We start from the raw sequence: 18,457 nt of genomic DNA, 5'->3' as shown, positions 1-18,457 counted from the left end.
GTGCCTTTGTCACTCTCAAACATCTCTTATTGTGTGAGAGAGGAACAATGGTAGCATGCGGGTAAATGGCTCCAGACAGAGAACTGCTGATGGAGCACTGACTGTAATCCTCAGGCGTTAACACACTAATCTTCCCATCTGAAATATTTGAAACATGGCAGCAGTGTTTCCTGAAGTTAAAACACAGTAGCTTAAGGCAGCGAACAAGCAAGGTGGTTGTACATAAAAAAGGCAACAGTAAAGGTGCTTTGCTTTACAGATTCATGGGGTGGGTGATATAAGTAGCCTAAGTAGCCTCAGGGTTTGGTGGCTGTAAAGCTTTAGATGATTTTATCCACCTGTCAGTCGGAGCTCTGTGAAGGCTATTCTTTTTATTATAAGCGGACATAACTACGACTTCTAATACTTGTTTAGTATTTTGTTACTATTACAGTCTGACTGGCATAAAGGTGCTTGTTTTCTGTCCTTAACATTTTTTACCTTTTTTCTTCTCAGCATATACAAATGATCCATCCTTGTCAGCTCTGTTGACACCTGACTAAACCGATATGTGTAAAAATGACTCATCCAAAATGGGCTTTTCAGTAATAATTGGCAAACATCCTATTTGCATGCCGCCTGTGGAGAAGTTAGTTCACTATCAAGGTTAGATCAAAGCATCTATCCGTCACGCCGTGCTTTTAGGTGGATTTACGGATGTGCTTCCCTCTTCCTCAAGCAGGTTTCTATTATGAAAGACAACTGGCAGGGTTGGAACATGACCAAATCAAGAGAAGGAAAGCAGAATTAGCACTACATATCGCCGCCTCACAAGGGCTTTTTACACTGCCAGTTCAAGGCGGGATTATTGCGCCTCTGTTACGTTCGCTTCCCGAGCCGGCAAAGTGGAACTGCGCCGTGTATTTTAAGCCTGCACAGTTTGGTAACACCTCGCGCACGTTTTGCTTCCGCAGCAAACCCAACCCTCAAATTATTATGTACTTAATTTTATTGATCACATTGGTGGTGGTGGGTCAAGTCGCTGTTTAGGATGAAGAAACCACATCAACCAGAGGCTGCATCACTTTCACTTTCAGCTCCTGTAAAGCTAACAGAAAAACACTTTTGGTCACATGTTGAGTTACCAATGACCTACAAGGGCTTCCTTGTACATATATTTGCTTATTGTATATATTCTTTTTACATTTTAATTCCCCTTTTCAAGTGTGAAAAAAATGATTCGGTTCAAAATAAATTACAGTTTTGTAATAGGCTTTGTTGCAATTTCGGCCTGGGAACATGGTGTATCCTGCTTTCCAAAAATAACCAAAAAAGAAACCTTCCCAGAAGCAAAGGATGAATAATCAGTATCATTACATTACATAAATCTAGCATACTATTGGTAAATTATCATAAACACTTTTGTGTGAGCCCACTTTTTTGTGTTTGTGTGTTCAGAAATGTTGACAATATCATCCATTCGTTATCTATAGCGCTTATCCTGTTCGGGGTTGCAGGGGACTGGAGCCTATCCGAGCTGTCATTGGGTGAGAGGAGGGGCACACCCTGGAATGATCGCCAGTGAATCAAAGGGCTGACACACGGAGACAGACAACCCTTCACGCTCACATTCACACCTATTAAGAGTCACCAATGAACCTAACAAGCATGTCTTTGGACTGTGGGAGAAAGCCGGAGTACCTGGAGGGAACCCATGCATGCACGGGGAGAACATGCTCCACGTCCGAACCGGGACTCCAACTCGGAACCTTCTATTGACAACGCTAACCACGGCACCATCGTGCAGCCCTTGACAATATCGCGGTCATAGATATTGATGAAACGCTTGTTTGTATCGCGAGAGACGTTAGTAACTTAACATTTTGATTGAACAAGTTTGCATATAAAGAATGTTCCCACAGCTGAGAATATACTGTGCATCCCTCATAGACGGTAATCAGAGAAAGAACTAGTGAAAGAGCTGTGCAAGAACAGGTGAGTTGCGAGCAGTGACTTGAGCAATCTGGCTAATTAAAAGAGAGCCACATTTGTGAGAATTCTTGCGTAAGACTAAACCCTCCTCGCCAACACATTACTTTGCTCCTTAGAACAGCCCTCTGGACTCAACAGGGTAAAAACATTCTTTCTGGTTCTGAAGCACTCCTGAGGTGGAGGCTTGTCAGTTTGAGATCAGGGGGAAAAATCTGCTGAGATTTGCTGCCCGCCCATTGAGAGCTAACATTTTCTCTTGCACAAAGGAGAGCTCCTCTGTCCCGCGCTCTTCATGTCTCTGCAACTTATTTGATGCCTATATTTATATTTTTTTTGCACTTGTTAGATGTTCTCCTCTGACTGAATATGCGCATTGAAATCTGCTTCAATCAGAAGATATTCAGCGGTTCTTTGATACTTGGATGCTTTAAAAAATTACTCAATCAGTGCGGGTGGTACAAAAAGCATCCACTTCCAGCACCAGTTGAGCGACTGATGGTCCGCACATGCCTGAAACTTTTAGCATCTTCCGCTCCGTTTGTTGTGCAGTCACAGAATTCAGTTGAACTCTTGCATGTCTAAGAATCTCTTTCTGGGAATATTTTCAACATTTTTTTTCTTTGAGAGAGAATCTGTATTCATGTTTTTACACTTCTGCTAGCTTTGGACCGAGCATGAACCCTTCAGAGGAACTCAGAAAATATTAAATAACCCTTAAATTATCCCCGACTCGATTAAAAACAAAACAACACAAAACAACCAGCGCACACGCCTTCTGTTCTCTCATTGTTCAGCCAGTCTTTGAGAACTGATAGAGGATATAGTCAGACAAAAAAAGAATATATAGCAGGAATAAACTTTTGCCATGCATTATTTACTCCGGGTTCACCTTGGCAGCTTGCTGTACGAGATTAAAAGAATAATTTCAAAGCTGTAAATAATCCGTGCAGGCACATATCACATCCTCTGAAGGGCAGTGAATTATTTATTGTAATCTGGCAATGCAAGGTTGTTTATCACATATTAATGTGATACATCAGGGGAGTAATTCTCCTCTGGCACACCACAAGCAGTTTCACTCACTCGGCGTCAGGGTACATATTCCATCTACGAGGATTCATGAGGCTGTAATCTGAGTGGGAGCTAATCTACACCTGCAGCACCCTGTCAGGGACTGATGCTGATTATTTGCAAAGACTCGTGTGACCACGCGCAGATAAATTGCTCAGGTGTTGATATTCCCTCTTCAGACTTTGAAGCTAAGTTACACAGACAAAGAGTGTACATTGTTCTTGTGTTTCTAAGCTGTAATGAGGGAAAACAATGAGGAACAGGCTGATGCAGCATTTGATTTTAAAGTTTTATCCAGGGTGTGACTTTATAAAGTGATCTCACTGATGTATGAAAACCTCTAAATTATTTTGGCTTTAAGGGACTGTGCACTTATATAGTCTTAGTGTGCTGAGATGGGCCGTTACACACTTTATAAAAATCAACACATCATTAACTTCTTCTGTCCTACTGTAAGTGATTACTCTGCAAAAGTTTCTGTGCAGAATCGTTTCCAACAAAGGGGAATAGAATTTTGCCTCAGAGCCAAACTACACATACACAGCACTGAAAGCTGAATGTATTGCAATTTAAGAAAACAAATGCAAATGAGGAAACATCTTAACCAAAATGACAAAGAGCAGAAAGAGAAAGCACAATAATGGCCATAAAACAACCAACAATACAGAAATGTGCAGCATTTACAACTCGTGTGTGTTTCTTTATTTGGTTGCGTTCTCACTATTTGCATTTTGCTCATCTCACTTTATTTTGTTGTGTTGTCTAAATTTGTGTTTTTAACTAAACCTTACATCATGGAAAAAGTGAATATACATGCTAAATAAATGTTGGCTGCATGAAACAACGCCATTGTGATGTGCACAGTTTTGAAGCTGCTCCTTTATTGTTGCTTGGTACAAAAGAAGTACTCGTTTTCTGTCAACTCTGGGTGTCACCTGTGTAGCGTAGCATCAGGACGGGCCTGATCCAGGCCTGACCTGGTCATTTGACCCCACCAGGAAGGGAGCTAGACCGCTAGCTCTGCTCTGGATCAAAGTGGACACTAATGGAATCAGAGGGGGGTTTACAACCCTCTCCCCTTGTTTGTTCAACATTCCACAAGAGACAGGATGTAAATTATGGGACACACTCCAATGAACTGAGAGTCCAGAGGTATCGAATATGGGGGGGTTTATATAGATGAGATTAACTATTTTAAGTTTGGGAAGAAATAGTTTATTTTATAAGAAAGTTTTGGAGAAAGGAGTGGTCAGCTTTGCTTGGACACTGCCCTCGGGAGAAGAGACCCTTTAAGTAAGAGAGACGACACCCCAAGAGCTCTCTCTGACACTCTTACCCCCTTTTCTCTCTTTTCACCCTTCGCGCTCCTGGATCCTCTTCAACCCGGCAGCTGACGACCGCCACACCCTGCCTGAAATGTTTAACAATTTCTTTATCTTTTAAGTTTTGCCCCGCGAGAAGGCCTGCGTGCGCCTTGCCACGCTGAAGACATCGCGAGTAGACATTGCTCCAAGTAAACTTCAAGCTGTTCTAGCCCTGTGTTGCAAGAACTGAAGACAAAAGCTCTCTTTTTGCTACAATCCTTACGCTCTGACAAGCCTCAAACCCAGAGCCCAGAAGGCGCACCAAGCCTCCATCCAATACCAGTCACAACACAGAGTGACCTGCACATCGTCATCTAGAGAGACCGAACCGGCCGTGCGGTGCCGCTCCTCGGGATGTTACATGGGTTAAAGCCCAGGGCACCTGAAGCTAACGACGTGAGGATGTGTTTCGACGAGGAAGGAGATGGTGAGCTGTCGTTTCAAAAAGTTACCATCACCGGGCTGATCGCGCTGAAAAACATACATTTTATCATTGTTAGAAATAGTAGACGACATACCTTTTAGGTAACGCAACTGCAGCCCACAATATTTGTATTTATTTTCTAAAGAAACATGCCGCTCCAACATCATGCAGCCCTACCTAGATGCCTACTTTAATTGACTATATTAAAATCCATGCACTCTGCTGGTTTTTGCAAGTAAACCTCTAGCAGGCCTTCGGTTATACTCAGGAACATTTGTAGCAAACTGTTGGTGACAACAAACTTCCTTTTCTGTTTGCTGGTCTTCACTCCGTGGACAGACGATATGTCACCAGTTGCACGAGGCCCATGGATATAGTCGAATGAAAGATTGCCTTTAGGCTCATTAGGAACAACAGCTGGTTGGGTAATGAAGAGGAAACAGCGTGTCAAGAGGTTCCCCCAACTTCCCAAGAGATGCATTTCCAGAGAATGCAATTGAAAAGAAAGATTAATGTTGATGCATCATCACTTTACCGCACTTAAATGACTCTGAGAGCAGACTCGTCTCTGTTATTGAATATTATTATAATATAGAGTTCAGCACATATTGTTGAGATAATGCAGCTTTATTCTCTTCACTATAGTATGAGTAACTGCTGTTGTTGTACTGTTTGGATATTGTATCCATTACAGATGGAAGTGCATGCTCTTAATCAGGAAACACTTCTCTTGCTTATGAAACGTTACAGGAATTGCTGCACGTATTGAGAAATATGCTCATTTGTTTTCTTGGCAGGTGTTGCATGAGAAGATTGATGCTACTCCTATGTCTGTATGGTGGATTTGTAGCTAGTGCCAGCTGCCAGTTAGCCTTTAGCTTAGCCATTAGTAGAGCCATAAATGATGGTAAACAGAATGCTTGTTCAATCTGTACAAAAATGTAACTCTGTAAACAGTGATTTGTTATTTCAGGTAGAAATTTCTTTGCAAGGAGTTGCCTCTATGCTAAGCTAAGCTAACTAGCCATTGGAATGTTATGATTTTTCGAATCCCGGTTCGGACGAAGGGGGCCTTTCTGTGTGGATTTCTCCCCGTGCATGTGTGGGCTCCCTCCAGGTACTTCGGCAGGTGACTCTGAATTGTGCGTAGATGTCAGCTCTGCGATTGACCGCCGATCAGTCCAGGGGGTACCCCGCCTTTCACCCACTTACAGCTGGGGTAGGCTCCAGCTCCTAAAAAGGATAAGCGGTACAGATAATGGATGTATCTATAGCGTGTTCCCTCAGCTGAGAATCTGTCTTGCTCATTGAAGCTAACTAGCTATCGGCCATAAACGTAATTACCATACATGTATGAGAGTGGTGCCTATCGTTTTTTAAGTCTTAGCAAGAAAGGGAACCCTTTTACCCCCAAGATTTTTTTCTTTATTCTATATTAAATAATCCACTGACACAAGTACATAAACAAACAAGTGCAAAAATATACAAAATGTTTTTCTTATCCGCTTTGATTTTGTAAGGTGTGTTCCCAGCTCCTGATTTAGACGCGGTACCAGCACTTAGAAGATGATAACATTTTCATTCACATCCCATCCTGCCCCCTTCACAGTGTCAGCCTGTTAGGTAATAACCTCCACATCTTGTCAGAGAGGCTTTCACAGGGACGCTCGCCAATGTTGACTTCAGTGCTTCCCACAGTAGCATCAAGTTGACTGGAAGTAGATCTCTGCTCCAAATGTTCAATCTCATCCAGCAGATGCTCAATTGGATTGAAATCTTGCGACTGGGCAGTCCTTTGCAGAAAGCTGAATTTACTGTCATGTTCATGGAGCCGTTCCTGGACATTTCTGCTCATGTGGGGTATTACCCTGCTGACAAAAAAAAAGCCTTCCACAGCCGTGCCTCCATGCTGTTATGGATGCACCTGATTGGCAAGAGCACTCTGCTATCCTGTGGCATTGAACCATCGCTTCTCCTTTATCAAGGGTCCAAATATGTGCCACAGAGGGAAAAAGGAGCACACATCACTGTGCCCGGCCTGATGTGTGGCATGATTGATGCATGTACTCGTGTGGATTTTTCCTCCATACTCTCGTCTTTTCATCAGTCTGGAACAGCAGGAACCAGCATTCATCTGTGTTTCCAATCGTCTGCTGGAGTGTTTTTGAGCCTCAGTCCACTGAAAGCACAGCAACCTTTCAGCTAAAATAAGGTAGATGTCTGTGAGGTCAGCGACTCCATTGCGTCATTGGGTTCAATCATTTTGTTGAAGTCTATTAGTTTTATGGAAAGCCAATAAAAAAGAAGATTAATACGTTAGATCCTTAAATATTTATGCAAATGCAGAGACTTTGCAGTTGATGGTTTATGTGGCATAAGGTAAAACTTTTACACTCTTACAAGGGACAGCTCTCAATCTGTGTTCACTTGCACTATTTATGTCACAAACGCAGCTATCAAATCCAAAATGAATTACATTATTCCTGCCGCTGTCTTTGATTCATGTGCCAGTTGGAATTTGCTGCCAGATATGAAAATTATTGCCTGAATGCTAAACCCGTACCACACCGCTACAAAAATGGAACACTGTTCACGTCGCATGGGTGAATTATGGCTGCAGCTTGACAAGGATATCAATCAGCGGGCTTTTTGATAAAGCCGAATGGAATGCTACAGCGTGAGACGCAGGAGGAAACAGGAACTTTAAAGGCCAATTCACAACTATTGATGCATTTTGCTGGGAAAAACGTCAGAGTGAGTCACAGGAAGAGGAATGCTGAAGATTGGCAGCGTAGCTCAGTGTCATCCTTTGAGGTGATTACGGCAGAAAGGATGATTAATGCCGTGCTTTCCTTTTATGTCGCTTATTCATTGTTGGGAAATATTTTGGGCTTATTTTTGGCATTTTCTCCCAATTTAGCCCACATCTTCTCCCCTGTCGGCTCCCAGTCGAAGCCTTCAGGTTGATTTCCTTTATGATCAGCGTGATACCTTTAAGTGCTTCTTTAAATCATTCCACTTTAATACACAAACAGGGTTTAATTAAAGGATGAAATAATAATTTGCCTGTAAACATTGTTAAATTGTGATTTTAAAGCTACTATGAGGAACTTTTGGTTTGTGTTGATTTTGGCGCCCCCTGTGGACAAAGCCGTACCTCGATGTCTTTGCTTATTTTGTCCTGTACATGCTTCAATGGTGGTTTTTAACAAACAATCTCATCCTGCTTTCTTTAACAGTCATATGTATCACTCACTTGCCCTGGAAAATGTAAACAAAAGCAACATGCAAGTAAATCGCTTCGTCTGACACCCTCCTCCCCCACCAGCAGTTTCAGGCATGTAAAATAACTATAAAGAAATAATCGATCTTGTCGCTGATAGTCTGGTTTGCTTTTGTAGCTCATATAGAGTGATCAGAATTAATTCCAGTTCGTTTCATAACCAGCGAAAAACTCCACACAGGAGCTTTCAAGATGCTAAAATTCAGCTTTTGTGTGCAGTTTTTAAAGAAGACGTGCACCAGCTGTCACCTCCTCCTTTGTCCCATCAGCCTCTCTTTAGATAAGCAGAGAGGTTGTGAAGGTTGAGATGTCTGATGTGATGGGATTTTAAAAACATCCAGGCACCTCTGAAGTTTATGTGTCAGGAGGTATCACAAGTTTTGAGCAGATAAGAGTGAGCAGAAAATGTTTACCATAATACGCGGCTGTATGTCGATGATGTGGGGTTCAGACGGAGGCTCCGGGGCAAATGAAGGGCAGATCTATAAGTGTATCCCAGCAGAGACTTGTCATGTTTTCCTTACGTTGATGGATGCGCTGCCACTTTAAAATTGTCCCATAATGCGGGACTAAATCGCTCTACGATTACATCATTTTCACTTTGAAAATGGAGGCTCTGTAAAGTATGCGCTGCCATGACAAGCCCACTCAGTCTAGCGTTGAACATGGCCGCAGTATATCTGCTACTTCACGCTACACAAATTACTTAACAGTGTCTATTTTCACGTCAAACACTGCTGGAATTATGAACTGTATATGGATGTGAATTTTTAAATTGTGACTCTGTCAAGTATTAAACGGTATAAAAGTACAAGTGTTAATGGGCTCCCTGTCAGGAATAAAGTATGTGTTCGTGTACGGGTGGCCTGGCAGGTACAAATGTCTATACTAACCTTTCTCTGTGGCTGTGGCCGATGGGTCCGCTATTGAATTTATAATTAACTCGTGAGGAAATGTGGGCATTTTTCTATTAAAAGAGACATCTTGTCAATTACAATCCTTGCAGAGATATTCACTGAACTTCCTGTTGGAAGAAAGGTCAATAGCTGTGTGTAATGAGTAATTGACTCAAGGCAGAGAGCAGCTCCGGCTCAGACTGCAGTTCTGATCATGTAGCAAAATGTGATTTATTTCCATATCATTTTCTCTCTCATTTTCTAACGTGTTATAGAAAATCAGGCCTGATTGAAGTGCTACTGTTGGGGCCAATTCATCACCAAAAAATGGCTCGGGAAAATGGAGCTTAAATGGGCTGAATGATGAAAAGAACATGGCTTTTTGAATATGAGCAATGGCACAGACAAGGACTAATGACCTGCGAGGCTGAATATCAGACTTAAACAATGGGCTGGTGTTTGTGGTCCACTGATGATGGAGCCCAGACCTAACAGGCAAACAGGAGTGAATAGTATTCAATGGGTCGGCATATTCTGGAGGGTATTTATCCGCTAAGCTAAATGAAACATGAATATTTGGTTGCTTTCTCTGCTGCTACAAAGACCTGGATAAAAATGGGACGGATATTCGAAGGGATCTAGAATATTGACTTTCTCTTGACTCCAAAGTCAACTTTTATTTGTGTTCAATCTACGTGCCCTTTTTTGCAAGTCAAATATGAACAGTAGCGCATTGTTTCTCAAGTCCCAGTAAACACAATGTGTACAACACAAACTTTATGTAAACTTCCTGAGCAGCATCTACATTCAAAGGCCCACAACACTTGAATTTATGACCAAATTTACAGGCTGAAGCATTCTTTAGATTTGGCTTTCATTTCCCAGAAAGTAGAACCTATAAAAAGGGAATGCACGATAGTTGAACAAGAAAAATAATTCATAAGAGGGCACCGAAATAAATAATGTAACGGTTGGCGAGATTGTTTTTTGGAAACTTGGTGTTGGGCTGCTAGTCAAGCTGATTGAATATTTATAGAAGTGTATGACTAATGACAGAGACAACGCAGTACACACAAAGAGTTTGATGATGGCTTTTGGGCATATGAGGCATAAGAGAATAGTGTTTGTAGCAGACACACAATCACACAGCCAAACATACACAAAAGCATGCACATGAAATAAACTCCCTGCTGACAGTCGCAGCCTTTATGGGTTTTAAACTTGATTACAAAGATATAAATTAACCTGTCCAAAGCGAAATTATTACCCGGTGAAAAGTTTCAAACTTCCAAGACGTTGCCTCGAGGCAAGATCACTCACTCCGGCCACGAGTCCCCCAGATAACATGAAAAGAGTGAGGGGGGAAGTCAAGCCCGGGCATTTCTGGAGGAAAATGAAAGATTTGGCAGTTTTTCATCAACAGGCCGAGGAGTTCCCATGATGCCGACCGATATCACACAGACATCACAAAGTCACACCCTGAGACCTCAGCTTAGATGTTCCTCTCCCAGCCGAAGGCAAAGATATGTAAACACATTTGGCAGTGTTAATCTCGACAACTGTTTAACATGGATGTATTAGGGCTGTATGATGTTGAGCCTGCACTGTTGAAAAGCCCATGTTTAATTCTCTGTGAAGTGGAAAAGCTGAAAGTCTAAATGCATCTGACAGATCCCAGCAGGTAAAAGTTCGGAGAGCTTTGGGACGTGGATTTGAGCTGCTTTATGGAAGGTACTGGAACATTTCCTGACTGTATACCATAATGCACATAGTCCCACCTTCATCACAGTCTTCCTCATACAGAATGAGCACAATCTCCCTGTTCTAATATCATCATTAATTACATACATGACCTTTTATCAATGGGGATCAGCGCTGCTCATTATTAACACCTGTGCAAATTCCATGAGTGGTGGATTCTGAATGTTACATTTAATAAAATGTATCGTATAACCCAGGATGTACGGGCAAAACATTATTACTTGTAACATCAATCAAATGTCAGATACTGTGGTTTTTGTGCCTTTATTTTTCTAAATTATTTGCATGTATTCAGATGAGTTGCCTAGATTTACACATCATACCAGAGTAGTTTAAAGTCAAACAATTACATTTTTTTTTTTGCCCTTTTTATGCCTTTATTGAGCGCGAGAGGACAGTGGATAGTGTCGGAAACAGAGGAAGAGAAAGGGGATGACAGGGTGGGAGTCGAACCCAGGGCTGCCGCATCAAGGACTGAGCCTCTGTACATGAGACGTGTGATTTCACCACTGAGCTAAACCGGCGCCCCATAGTCAAATGTTTCAATTAGCAAATGGGAGCATAAAAGGATTTTTTTTTTTTCATTTAAAATATGCGAAAGACATCAGTAAAACATCTTAAAAAGCAAATAGGCAAGATATCACAAACAAGTTGAATTCTGCACTCAACTTTGTGCCTGAAAGCTCCTGTGAGGAGTTATGAAACAGACTGAAATTAATTCTGATGACTCTATATGACCTACAAAAGCAAACAAGACCATCAGCGACAAGACTGATTATTTCCATGTAGTTATTATTAATGCCTGAAACTGCTGGTGGTGTCAGACGAAGCGATTAACTGCACGCTGCCATTGTTTACATTTTTCAGGGCAAAAACTGTTTAAACCGACTGTTAAAGAAAGCACTTTTTACCACTTAAGGATGAACAGGACAAAATCAGCAAAGAGATAAGAGGTTCCGCTTTGTCCACAGGGGGCGCCAAATTCAACACAAACCGAAAGTTCCTCACAGGAGCCTTAAATACATTTACATATACTGTATATGTCCTTTTAAATATACAAACACATACAGCATACTTAAACAGCAAGCTGTCATTCAAACATCCGGGCTAGATATAGCCCTGATTTAGTCCGGCTTTGTGTAGCCCACTTATAGCCCAAATTTCCATGAAATAGATTCAAGTTAGTTTTTGCTCACACAGCTTGCAATATGTGTGAAATCCCATCATGTTAGCAAAGTCAACAGTGATTTCAGGTTTTTAGTTTCAATTCTTTGACATGGTTTATGTATAGCCACGACTTAGCTCTGAATTAGACAGGCTACGTGTAGCCTGCTTTCAGACCATCATGCGAAATAACATTACCTTTAGCAGACAGCTAAACAAAATGCTTAATGCTTGAAATTGCATAGTTCCTGCACATGATATCATGATATGCATATGACAGCTATATAACAAACGTGTACCAAATGTGCATTGAACCACACGGTTACTAAACCAAATCATTTAAGGCCAGAAAATGGAATATATTGTACAGTCCCGGAGTACTTCCTGTATTTTACCAGCATGCACTTGGGCGGACTCCAAATGTTATTGTTAAGGAATTGCGCTAATATGCCTTGCTTATAATTAAGAGCTATAGTGTACAGTGTAACGTTACAGTGTGTTTGTTGATGCCTTTGTGTTAAGTTATGTCGCATTCATGTTGCTAATTTCAGCGCGCCCCATAAGTGAGCGTTTCTCTCCAGTCTTGACCTCCCTACATTCGACAGTGTTGAAGTGTCTCTTGCAATACGCAAGCAAACGTCGTCATCATGATAACATATGACTCACCACAATGTGGCCATACCAAACATGTATAACAGTATACCAAGCACTTAACACATGATTTTCCTCGCAAGTCAATACAATTCCCTGTTAAATAAGAATAAAAAGTGGATCCTTGAATCATTACTTTGATGTCTAATAGACGTATACAATATATGTAGTTGTTTATTAGCCATCTAATAACTGTCTTGGCCATATTTGGTCTGTTTGTAGACGTCTACTGAACTTTCACTGACAGCCCAACTTTAGCCGTGTTTTAGCCTACACGTCAGGTCCACATTTTGACACTATTAGACGTCTATTAGCCGCAAAATTGCTTGCTTGGTACGTATACATGCATACTCCTCTACATACACATGTTGATTTTAAAGTTTCAGTACAACACCTGAGAATTTGAATTGTTTGTTCTCATAGGAAATATGACAAAGACAACATTTCTTAATTAAACTCTAGCAATAACTCAGCTAGCAATAGAAAACTTCTATAAGCAGCATGTGAATGGATTTCCAGGTGTGGGAGTATTAGATATTGAAAAATATGTGTCCTTAGAATCCATTGTCATCATGTCTAAACATATACCTTACTGAGAATTTGTCACATAAAAGTACATATTTTCTTTGGTCGACTTCTTACCTGTCAAAGAATACAAAGTAGAGAGAACCTAAAGCCCCCCTCTACTTTGAATAGGGTCTCCGGGTCAAACACAAGCAGGAGTTCAGCACAAAGACATTCCTCTCCTCAAATGGATTTGATGAAAAGCAAGCGAAGAGAAAAAATGAAATCTCAAAGTCAATCAAAAGAAGAGTGAGGAGTGACAGAGAATACATTGCTTTTGTAGCCGACTGCCTGACCGTCCACTTAACTTTTTCATCAGGAGGTGTTTTTCCTTCCCGCCGCTGTTAATTTGTAATGTCAGTCAGCGGCCTCACAATCCTCCTCGCAGATTTAACACGTGTCAGCGCCAAATGTCATGACAGTCCGACTGACCTGAGCTGTCAAAGCAAGGACTTTAAAAATGCCATCACATGATCAAATGGACCGAACCTAACACGAACTAGTGGAAGTATTTTCATAAATTATGATACCTGAAAGACTTTTTTCTGTCGCCAACGCTGAATATAAACTCGCTAAAAGCAACCAGCAGTTCCAAAACATGAAAATCACTTCAGCCAGAATCCTTCCTCCTCTGTGCCGGACTCTTTCAAAATAGCTTTTCATGGTATGTAATGCTGCTCTGCGAGCGCCTCTGATCACTGGAATGACTTTAAAATCAATACATCCATGTGCACTAAGAGCTTTAAAGGCAGATACAGCCTGCACTTTCCCTCTCAAACATGCAAATACACTTTGAGTCTCTAACACGTGCAGGCGCAAGGTGATTTTTCACGGACTTTTTTGCTCTTTGCTGCCATCCGCTTCTGCCGTGCCATTCAGTGGAAATACTAAATGACCCTAATGATAGTACACAAGAATGTAGAGGTAGGTGTTTGACATTCCTCCTGAAGCGCCCGTCTCCTCTGCAGAGCCATCAATGCTGTATCAGTAAAGCCTCATTAGAGCCGCAATCCGACTGTAGAAAGGGAATTTTTGCAACATTAACTTCAACATTGCCAATCCAGTAAATAATATTCTAGTTATGGCCCTGATCACCTGCTGGAGAGAGTGAGAGATAGAAAGAGAGAGAAGGGAGAGAGAAGGGAGAGAGAGAGGGGTTGGAGCAGGTTACCAAAAAGAGAATTCATGTATGTGTTTTGCTCTGAGCTTGTTTTTTAGTAAATCATGAGCAGTTTAAGAGAAGTGTACATGAAGGTGCTATGATTCTGAAATTACCTTTTAATTTGACTCGTGTTTTTGTCTGGGTGAGAAAATTGTGATGTATCGACATTCTGTGCCTGAAAGCACTGTATATTTGATTGCAATTGATGAATAGTTCCAGCAATTATTTATGGGAACTTAACAGTTCAGTGACAATTTATAACTTATTTGTGCGTCAATACATATTTTGTTACTCTTAGTAATAAAACATATGTAATGCTTTATATTCAAGACCAGCTCCAGTCACGTTTTAAGACATTTAAAATGCTCTGCTTGAAATAATAAATTGTGTCTGATGTGTTTTTTCAGCAAAATACGTTTAATTACCTTAAAATCCCTCCTTCTACCTCATTAAAAATTCCTGAATCTTCATAGTCCCCGCCCTTTATGCAAATATCCAACCGCCCACACCGTCGCGAAAACAAATCACGTCTCTGCCATCGTTTAGTGACAACTTATTGAAACTTAGCTAGCTTGAAATGTAGTAATTTGTAGTCGTAACGTTAACATCAGTAGTCAGTAGTGTGTTGAGCAAAAATTACGATGACGGTTACAGCTGGCTCGCACATCGCTGAAGTGGTTGCCATAGGTTACCCATAATGATATGCATTGCATCACTACGTCCATTAACGGCATTGTTCTCCTTAGGTTTGTGACGTCTCAAACCTGCCGATCTGAAAACGTGTTGTTCAGCCTGTTCTTGGTACACTGCAGTTTAAAAGCAGACAGGCCCAGCGATGGAGATCATGAAGAACACCACATGACGTTTACAAGGTTAAACACTTGATCTGCACTGGAGGGGGTTTTTAAGGTACTTGTAATAAGAGTTAGTTAATAGGTAATAAGACCCTTATAAGTTCTTATAAGATGCTTATTAAATTAAATATATGTTAACAAGACTATATAAGTGTTAATAATACAATGTAATGCTATTATATACAATTATAAGAAACTTATAAGGGTTTTATTAACACCCTTAAGCTGTCTCTAAATTGTTTACAAGTTTCCTATGAATGCTCATACATGTCTTGTAATCTAACAATAAACATGATTATGATACTATTATTAACACTTATATAGTCTTATTAACTTACATTTAATGTTAATAAGCATCTTATAAGGACTTACAAGGGTCTAATTCCTTATTAACTAACTCTTATTACAAGGAGCTTAATATAAAGCGTTTACAAACATATAAGTTATCCATCTTATAAACTGCTAAACCTTAAAATATGCTAATCTGAACAGTGAATCTCAAAAGGAGAAATTCACTATCACATAGAAACTAACCAATTCTGCATAAAAGAAGGCCACCATAGCTGATGGTTAAAAATAATCACTTTAAACAATTTAGGGAAAATATTTAAGCCATGTTTTGCTTTTCACAGCATCTGAACATCAACCCACATGTCCCTCTCAGCTGTAGTGAATATAACTTCGATGTTATATTGTTCTGTAATAATTTTGCAAAGTCCAATCTTTAAGTCAAAGGAGCTGTTGTTTTTTAGGAAATGTAGGATTTTACTGTTTTCTTGCCTGCGGTTCTACTCTAACAGGAAAGTGGTAATAATGCAGCTTAACAGTTATATTAAATAAAACATTAGATTTTCCCCCCCAGTCCATCAGATGGGCAGCAGCTGTCATTCTGTCATATCTAGTGTTAGTTCAACAACTCCTGCTTGTTTATTCAGTGTCGGAGCTGGTCAGTTCAGCAACATCAAAGTCGCAGCATCAAAGTGTTTTGCTCAATGCTTCCCAAAGGTCACCTGGAAGTAGAGTGTTATACCGACATATATATATATATTTTCAAACCTTAATATTTCAAACTTAATAAGAAAATATTCTTCAAAGATTACCTTTAGGGGTGTGTCACTAAAGATCTTCTTTAGATATCAGTGAAGACATCATTTTATTTTGCCTTTAACACATGTTGGGAGTATTTCCCAACCAAACAGTCTATCACCAAAAATATAAACATATAGGTTGATTTCAACAGCTTTTTACAACCAGGATACTTAATTAAATAGGCAATTCCTTTTTTACATTCCTTATTACATCCATAAAATCTAGAGCCTGACAGATATCAGATTTATGAGACCAATACCGATACTGATAAAAATATCAATAATCTTTTACCACATTTCACATTTATTGAGCTGAAATTAAAATATACCTTTTCTACATGGACTGACTATAATACCCCCCCAAAAGAACTAGAAATATTTAATATTATTACACGTCAACCATTAGTAGCGCAGGCAGTGTTGAAAGGATTGTAAACTATGGAGTCAACACGCACTCTGCTGAACAGCCTATGTGATGATTCAATTAATAAATCACCACAAGCATTAGAAGATCTTAATGTATCTGTTTGGCCTCAATAATATCACTTATATAACGCAATGTACGATACACTACGTTACATAACATTTTAAGTCAGGTAAGGTCTTTAAATATCAGAGCTAGCTTACTTATTTGAACTAAAACCACCTTTAATCTTTTCTCCTAACCTAACCTGGGAATTTGAGTGCCTGTTTCATAACGTTCATAACGTAGAGGCTCTTATTTAACAGACACTCTTACGGGTCATTCGAGGGTCGAATCGACTCATGTGATTGTATGGTTTGAAGGACTTGTTTGTTTTGATCCAACCACTTCATAAGGCAAAGTTTAGGGTTATATATAAACAAGATATAAAGTCAATGTTAAGAAGTGTGATACAAGCAAGGACGCAGGTGTCGATGCATAGAGAGTGACACTGAAGTGTCTGCACCTTTCAGCTCCACTTTGACCTTGAAACTGTCACTTGCATTGTGACTGAATCTAATCAAGTCGGCAAAAGGCCCCGTAGAAATAATTGCTTATGGAAAATTAATTCCATATAATGTAATTATTAGGAGATTGTTTTGCACGTCTCCTCTTAGGGACGTTGTGGATATTGACAGGGCCTGGACGTATTGATGTCTGGTGTTCAATAGGTCACACGGGGTGATGTGTGATTGGACAAATCTTCGTGTCTGGCGGATATAGAGACCTTCAAAACAACTGTGCCACTAGCTACAGTTTCTGCTTCTACTGCTGATACTAAAGCAGTTCATGCGTTAGGCTGAAAAGAGCTGGCTTTACCTGTCACAGGGACAAGGTCAACAGGATTTCTAATGAGTTTTTAATTTCAGCAGTCAAGAATTTCTCAATATACATGCTGTGCTCTTATTTTATCCTTGTCCGGATCAATAGAGTAGAGAGGCAATTATAGATATTATTTCAAGACACCCGCAACCCGACAGCAAATCCATGGGTCAGCTGTCAAAATACAGTAGGCTAAGGAATTACTTCCTGGGACACAATACAGTGAGAGAGCATGTTTTTTTGGCGAATATGCCTCGACCTGAGAGCTTAAAATAGAGCCAGAAGTTATTTATCTTATCTTCCAAAAGGTGCCCTCGTGTCCCTTCTTCTTCTCTCTGTTTGTCTCTCCCCCTGTTTCCCTTTCTATCTCTCCTTCGATCTATGTGCTGAGCTGGCTAAAGTGGAGTTAACGAGGATAAGTGGACCACACATGGGCGAAATAGTTCAATAAAGAAAGCTAGAGCAGATGTTAATGATTATGGATTTACAAGGATGGGGTGGAATACACAATGGCTCCTCACCTGGACGATACAGCTCCACCACATGCCTTTACTTTCTCTGACAAAGTTTGAGAAGGGGAGAGAAAACAATTTAATTCCGTGTTTTAAAGTGAATATCATCAAACGGTTAAGGAGTTCAGAGTTTCTCTTATGGTTTAGCCTCGCAGCGGCTTCTGTTGTGCTATAAGAAAATGTTCCAAACAATCTACAAACTTTCATCACTTTATATTTGGTGACTTTTTTTTTCTCTCCCTCCTCCAATCTTGGTGCCAACACATTATAGAATACTATCAGTTCCACTACCTTGCCTCATATTAATTTTTCCCCTGGTTGGTTTTATATCCTTTCTCTCACCCCTAACTCTTAACTCTCCCACATTAAGGCTGCATACCAATCATTCCAGGTTTAATACCCCGCTG

This window comes from Semicossyphus pulcher, unplaced genomic scaffold, assembly GCF_022749685.1.
Source record: "Semicossyphus pulcher isolate SPU_LCO1_2020_fin unplaced genomic scaffold, fSemPul1.0.p SCAF_2, whole genome shotgun sequence".
NCBI classification, from domain to species: Eukaryota; Metazoa; Chordata; class Actinopteri; order Labriformes; family Labridae; genus Semicossyphus; species Semicossyphus pulcher.
The sequence above is the reverse complement of the archived record's forward strand: the minus strand, read 5'-3'. Positions refer to the sequence as shown.